Here is a 7,751-nt window from a genome sequence, read left to right as displayed (position 1 = left end):
TACTTGTGATGTATCGATATCATTTAATAATATAGTATAACTGTTTAAAAAAAATTACCTCGATGAGTTTCTTGCCGGATGCTTCTCAACAAAGGTTTTTCCGAACCGGTGGTAGTTTTTTTTTGACATTCATATGTACTTGTTTAGCCTAAATTGAATAAAGATATTTTGACTTTGACTTTTTAACATTGACGGACTGATGGACTGATGGCCCGGACTGATGAAAATTAAGCTCTCTCTTATAGTACACAAGGGCGTTTTAAATTATTCATCATCCTCGCGTCAGTCAAATTTTGACCAGAATGGACTGAACCGACGCCGCACTGAGCGTGTGACCGCTGCCGTAGATAGATAGTTTTATAATTTACCCATACTGACCCATCTTAATAGGCTATAACTCTACTAATTGCAAACAATTACTTTGCTCACCCGCGACCTTATGATAGCTCTCAATACAATATTCATTATGTGGTAGCTAACGCCATCTAGTATGCGACATTGTAACTAAGGCAATGTGTGTTATCTGTTTAAAAAATAAATAAAGTCAGTCTGTTTTTGTAGCCACTACCGAGTTTTATTAGGTTATGGGCCCAGCAAATGTTTTTTGCTATAAAACAAGACTTTATTGGTGATAGTCGAGTTACAAAGTGATTTAATTATCACATTTATTTGTCGTGTTGTGTCGCGACGCATCAGAATGGCATCGGTAACGTATGAAATACATTTTATATGGTTGCGTTCACATTTCTCTGATGCAGTGTGTTGTGACGGCTTGTGTTGATTCGCATCAAAGCTATAGAGAGGGAGAGAGACAGAACATCACAACGCAACACGACATAAATAAATGTGAATGTGAGTTCATGCAGCGCCTCCACCTCCACACTGTAAGAACACACAAAAATCAAATACTTAAACCCAACTATCGCCACCACATACATTGACGCGTTTCGAACTCAACCAGAGTTCATCCTCAAAGAAACACTAAGGGTTGTTCACGGGTGAGCGAAGTACCTAATTGTTTGTAGTTCATTGATATGACCTCAGCAAAGTAACGTCTGATTCAATAAATTATATAATTCCATTGTTTATTCCGTCGCTTTGTGGTCTGCTGCAGTGGATAAAACTAAACGCGGCATGTTTTCATTCCAGGTCCACACGAGGAAAAGTATGACAGAAAGCTGGATGATCTTAGAAAGGAGTTGACGAAGAAGATACGAGAGATCGCGCTCAGAAATCAAACACAACTGAAAGTAAGTCTTTTTAGGGTTCCGTACCCAAAATTGCAGAAACAGCACCTTTATAGGATCACTTTGTCAGGTGAGTGTGTCACGGCCAACTACTGTTGGTGACCTCTGTAAACGAAAAAAACTAGGTCCACGAGTATCTACGAGTACTTAACTCAATTGACTCATTGCGTAAACAAAATAATTCCCGTAAATGCGCTCCCGTGCGTATACGCGTACTAGTTTTAGTAGTTTTACGAATATCGTTCTACCAAATTCCACGTCACAGTTCAGTCTTCACACTTCATATTTTTTTAATTTAACTAATATTAAATACCGACTAAAATTTCTTCATACTTTATACAGGCTTAGGATTGTCAGCAATTTTTATAAAATTTTCAATTAAAAATTGTACATAAATGCTAGTTTTCAAGTTGGCGGAACGTTGTCAGCCGCCGTACTCCTAAATACTCGTACGCTAAAAGAATCGCGGGCGGGAACGCGTACTCACGCGTCCAAGCCAAAACCTATTCCAGTAAATACGTCTCACCTCTATCACTTTGTCATCTGTCTGTCCAACTCTGTGTGTCTATTGTCTGTCACGGTCAATTTGCTCCGAAACAACTGGATCGATTACCTTAATAAATAAATCCAAAATATAAATCAGTGACTTAAAGAAGGAGATGTAACAATGAATTTAAAACATAGGATGAATTTTGGAGGGTAAATTAGAAACTAAAAAAGGCGAACCATATTTTGTGACACATGACATGACATGGCTTGTTGTGAGGTTTTCAAATATATATTTTTATAATGTTAAGATCCATAGTTTTGAAGTTATTTAAAGAAAAAAAAAATTACCATTCCCCTCATCATTAAATATCTTCGAAACTATTAGGTTTCAAATTAATAAGAAAATACAAAAACATAGTTCTTTGCTCGATCTACAAGATAGAAATATAAAAACTATTATAATATAAAATAAGAACGATAAATATAAAAAGTATAAAAATAAAAAATGTGTGGTAAATAAGTATTTCATCGTGCCTACGGAACCATCTCTACGCGCATTAGATTCGCACTTGTCCGATTTTTTTAGCTAATCACGTAACTGTAACTAACTATTTCTGTAACAAGGGCACCGAGGAGATCCCTGAGCCAGAGAGTGGCATTTCTTTTGGCTAAGTGTCGTTTTTATGAGTTGTGGTTCCGTTTTAATATGACAAAAACGAATGTTTTAAGGTAGACTTTGAAATACTCGTAAGAATGTCGCGGTTTTTTCACCTTTTTAACAATAAGTCAGTTTTCTAAGTTGGTTAGGTTATGTTCGTGGAGGAATCCCACAAATTAATTGCACAAATACGAAACATTCAAGAGCTCATTACACTGCGGGGAGCTTTAGCTGCTTTGCCACCAGTGGGGCTACTACGAAACTCGAAACTCGAAGTTCGTATCGTACCGTCCCTTTCGCTCTCGTATTAAATAGTATAAGTGTCAGAGGGACGGCACGACACGAACTTCGAGTTTCGAGTTTCGTAGTAGCCCTGCAGCAATGGCAAAGATGCGTTGCGAAGATTGTGTCTGTCACAAACCGATAGAAACGCTTCATAGGTAGGAGGTAACTACCCTCGCTCCGCTAGAAATGCGCTGAGCCAGCAGGGCCGTCTTTCACATATTAGAGGCCCTGGGCACATTAGGATAATGGGGCCCCATTGACTATAATAATAAAGCACTATTTAGCTATCGATTATCGTTTAGTAATAGAAGTAGGGACCAGGGGGCCCCAATCCATAGCGGGGCCCTGGAAACGTGCCCAGTGTGCCCAGTGGAGAAAAGGGGCCTATGAGCGAGGATAGGTAAACAGAATATCAGAATCAGAATCAAAATATTTTATTCGTTTAACATAGGTACATTAGTATTGATCTTAACATTAAAGCATGTTGCGAAACACTATGTTTTGCCAGCAGGCGTACGAATGTTGTTTTCTTATTTTATATATCTATCCAAGCAACACTAATTAATTACAATATAACAAATAAAAAGAATTGCAACAAAATTTTTATCTATAATAATAACAACTACTTCATCATCATCATCATCATCAGCCCGAAGACGTCCACTGCTGGACAAAGGCCTCCCCCTTAGAACGCCACAATGAACGACAACTTGCCACTTGCATCCACCGGTTTCCCGCTACTCTCACGATGTCGTCAGTCCACCTGGTGGAGGCTGCCAACGCTTCGTCTTCCGGTTCGTGGTCGCCACTCGAGGACTTTTCTCCCCCAACGGTTATCTGTTCTTCGAGCGATGTGGCCTGCCCATTGCCACTTCAATTTGCATATTTTTCCAGCTATGTCAGTGACTTTAGTTCTTCGACGAATTTCCGTATTCCGGATTCTATACAACAACTACTTACTCAAAAATATTTAAGGATGTCAAATACATATTCATAAAATACGTATTTAATGAAATATTTAAATTGAAGAGATAATCCACATTAAATATGATAATTAGTAAAATAATAAAAAATAACAATGTCAGCGTTATTTCAATCAAAAACCAATCACAAATAATGTAAGACAAGAAGAGCAAGTTACATTACAACTCATCGTCATTTAAAAATTGTTGTAAAAACGAAGAGTTTCTATTGGTTCATGCCAAACAGATTCCTCGCAAAACATCTCTGGTAGAAACGCATCCTAAGTAAACTCTTCCACTAAACACAAAGGTATTCCAAATCAGACACCTATTTTTTTATTTACAGGATGAGGGTTTCGACCATCTGAACTTGATCCTGAACGACCTAGAGACATATGAAAAAGAAGTCCAAGTTTACTTGAGTAAACTGCCTAACAACAAGACAAAACAAGACGACAAGACTTGGACGTTTATTAACGCGATGTTCTATGCTGGCACCATTTACACAACGATAGGTAAGAGTTTTTAAGGTTACATATTTGAATATCGAAAATTAAAATACCTACGGTTAAAATGTCGATGTTCAAAATATCGAAAATTAAAATATCGATTGTATCACAATATCCAAAGTTGTTATACCTTTGGTTAAAATGTCTAAGATTGAAATGTCGATTGATTAAAATATCGAATGAGTAAAAATATCGATAGCCAATATATCTAAGTTGTAAATGTCAACATAGGTATTTGAATGTCGAAAATTAAAATATCGTACATACAAATCTGCTTTATTTATTGTTCCTTTCTCTTAATTTTTATTTTACATAATCTAGTCATTTTTAGCACTCGCCGGCCGCAGCCGAGGCACGCTCGTCGCTTCGCTCACTCGGCTCTTGCGTAACAACGCACCACACACAACAGTGGTCACAGTTTTAAGCTAACCGAACCAAATACTTTTGGTAATTCATGTCCAATAGGTTAGGTTAAGTTTGTATTGCGACAAGGCGCGAAGCGCCTCAACTGAGCGGAATAGGAGCTCCGCTCCGTCGACCCCGTCACGTGATAGTTCATACATAGGAAATTCGATACTTCGATATTTTGGACTTCGATGTTTATATCTTTCGATGTCACTTTTGTAGATAAATATGTTTTGGATATATTGGACGTAGATTAAAAAAAAAATTAAACTGTTTATTATAAATCAGAATATCATTACAAAATTTTTATAATTACTTAGCTAATAATCTTTATTATTTAAGATTTTATAACTAAGGAGTGCAAAGGGCGGGCGAGCCCTCATCTATAATTAAAATATAATGTTCACATATGTTTCCATGCTACATGTTACATATATCTATATTGCTTAGTTATTATTATTGTAGGCCTATGGTTATTGCCTGGCTTTGGTTACTTCTTATTTGCTTTATTTTAATGTAAGATAACTGTATTATCATTCCATCTTTTTAATATATTACCAATTTAATTTACTATGAAAAATTGTTTATCTAACCAATTGATTATCTAACCATTCGACAATATAAACTTTCGTTATTTTAATTTTCGTTATTTCGATACAGTCAATATTGCAATTTTCGATATTTTGAATATCGACATTTTACCCGTAGATATTTTAACTTTCGATATTCAAATATGTAACCGTTTTTAAGCTTTCGTTAAGCACTCGTCCTTCATGGTCGCCGTTCTGTTTTGATCTATCCATTAGAAATGAGTTTTTTTCATATTATTACCATGAACATAGACAGTATTCGACTGTAGATATTAATAAAGGTGAAGGGTGCTTGCATCAAATTTGATCAAGTTTCATGCATCATTTGATGGTGATAAAGATAAAACGCTAAACAATAAGACATTTTAGATAGTACCTACCTACAAGCTAAGTTTCCAATACTTTGCACCTTTAAAATTAAAATGAAATAACTCGAAAATTGTTTCACTTTAGTTTTAAAAGTGCGACTTATCCCTGTTTTGTAAAGAAGAGTTCTTGTTTGAGCAAGCTTTGTTTCGTGTGTATCAGTGCCATGATGAAATGACTAGGCGTTCAAAATAAAAACTAGAACAGACGTTTTTCCATTTTGCAGTGTTTACTTATTGTATTAAATGCTAGAATTCTAAAGATAATTATATACAATGCAATAGTCTTTTTATGTAAGCAAATTTTAGACAAGTTGACCAAACTTGTGGTCCCAAAACATAAAACTGTATCTTACAGGCGTCCAACCGAAGCAACTGGAGGTTTATGGGGAGGTCTCTGTCTAACAGTGGACATACTATGGCTAATATGATGATGATGACAATAAAACTGGATCCGCCGTTGTGATCACGTCACTCTTTGCCGGTTTCTGATTGATTTCTCCTCTCATCCACTCAAAGGTTGACTGGTAGAGATGGGATCTCCCTTAAAGGGATAAGTTCGCCTTTGTACAAGTATCTCAAAGTTTGTCCATTGTATTTAATTTTTGTTTCTTTTCTTTTCTACAATAAAGAGTTTACATATATACTACATACAAGGTTAATAAAAAGCTCGCCTTTCGTTACGATGTTCCGTTCGCGTAGGTATATACCTACCCTTGTTTGTTTTCAATGCATTCTCTGGTGCCTCCAAAGGCTTTGAAGCTTTGAAGGCACGCAGGTTGTTTATTTTATCATTGCAAAGCTGACGCAGCTTTGGTCTAAGTAAAAAAAAAATAAGTAAATAAAAAACAAAAACCCGACTGCCTTGAAAAAAACTACAAAGAAAGAAAGAAAAAAGAACCATTTATTCGTGACGTGACACCATGGGAAAATGAATAAAGTTAAATAATAATGTGTGACATGGTCTCAATTCAGCAATCTGCAATCCGTACGGCGCTGATCTTCCTTTGGGACGATCTGAGGCTGTATTGCCAAACGTTTCTGAGCTCGCGATCGCAATCAAGTGACAGATATTTTTATGAATTAAATTAATAAATAAAAATAAATCGCATACAAAAACTGTCATTTGACTGAGATCGTGACCGTCAGAAACGATATGCAATACGGCCTCAGGCCATCGTACAAAAAAGAAGTCTTGTGGTCGAAAACTTTGTTAAATAAGTAACTAAAAGTTCAGTTGGGATCCATTCAAAATCGTGGCCGGCTGGAAATTCTTAGTACTTAATGGGTCCTGACTATTACACTGGGGGCTGTTTCACCATCCATTGATTAGTGTTAACTGACGGTTAAATGTGATGCCGTCTCGGTCTATTCGAACAAAACAAATAGAGACGGCATCCCATTTAACCGTCAGTTAACACTAATCAATGAATGGTGAAACAGCCCCAAGTTAACCCTTAAATTGATAGTGTTCGCCACATTGAACATGATTTAAGACTATCTTTTGTAGGTACTTTTTCTTTAATGTTGAATTTTTTGGCCTATAAGATAACGACGAGGTTTGAATTATGAACTTTTTAAATTTGACAATTTAAGGTCAGTGATTTAGATCACTTGACTAGTTTTTAGAATTCCGTAGCCAAAATGGCAACAACGGAACCTTAACAGGTTTATTTATTTATGTAGGTTTTTTTTTAGTTTTTTTTTAAAACAGTTGGGTTCTTCAATTTTTTTATTTCATACTTTTTGATATTTTATTACACCATGACCGTTTTTAAAGTCGCACAATTTCAATACCAATTTATAGATACACGCCAATAGATGTGTCTTTCAACTTGAAAGTGACTTTAGCGACATATTCAATTGATAGGAAGTTGATTTAAAAATTAATAAAACACTACTTATTTGGCTGATGGCGCACATAAAACATATGAAATTACAGTTAAAGAAGAGAGAGAGAGATGAGTTTAACTGTCGTTTTAGTTTTATTATTACTGAAAGTGGTGGTACTGATGGAACCAAAATAAAACCTTTCTTTACTTACACGGCGCTGCCTGTCGTTTGTCACTTACGCCCACATGTATGAACATAATCCTTTTATAATCGGTCGATGAAACTTTACACAAAGACATTTTGCTTACTTTGCTTAACGTAAACCGGCTCTGTTTGCTCATTTCGATTTTAATCGGATACAAATACACAATACGCTGTGTTTAGAATAAAACACTCAATTTATTCAAT

Source organism: Choristoneura fumiferana, chromosome 25, assembly GCF_025370935.1.
Source record: "Choristoneura fumiferana chromosome 25, NRCan_CFum_1, whole genome shotgun sequence".
Lineage (NCBI taxonomy): Eukaryota > Metazoa > Arthropoda > Insecta > Lepidoptera > Tortricidae > Choristoneura > Choristoneura fumiferana.
This window is presented reverse-complemented; position numbering follows the sequence as displayed.